The sequence below is a fragment of the Theobroma umbraticum genome, unplaced genomic scaffold (genome assembly GCF_002168275.2).
Source record: "Theobroma umbraticum cultivar Fairchild unplaced genomic scaffold, ASM216827v3 scaffold_147.0, whole genome shotgun sequence".
Lineage (NCBI taxonomy): Eukaryota > Viridiplantae > Streptophyta > Magnoliopsida > Malvales > Malvaceae > Theobroma > Theobroma umbraticum.
In genome coordinates, this window is record NW_018397259.1 from 8664702 (window position 1) to 8665012 (window position 311).

The window sequence follows — 311 nt, forward strand, 5'->3', positions numbered from 1 at the left end:
CAGATGGATTGTTCTTGGATGGACACTCTTTGAAGGTAGATGAATCTAGCATGACAGGGGAAAGTGACCACGTTGAGATCAATGGCAACAACAATCCTTTCATGCTCTCTGGTACAAAGGTGACGGATGGGTTTGGTTTTATGCTTGTCACTTCTGTTGGCATGAATACGGCATGGGGGGAGATGATGAGTTCCATAAACCGCGACTTAGATGAAGAGACTCCACTACAGGCTCGCCTCAACAAGCTAACTTCTTATATTGGGAAGATTGGATTGACAGTGGCTATACTTGTTCTTGCAGTTTTGCTTATT

The 311-nt window shown here is 44.1% G+C and overlaps 1 pseudogene; it reads left to right on the forward strand.

The window, feature by feature from the left end:
• Nucleotides 1-311, forward strand: part of LOC110415638 (calcium-transporting ATPase 12, plasma membrane-type pseudogene) — a 5660-nt pseudogene that overhangs the window by 3183 nt on the left and 2166 nt on the right.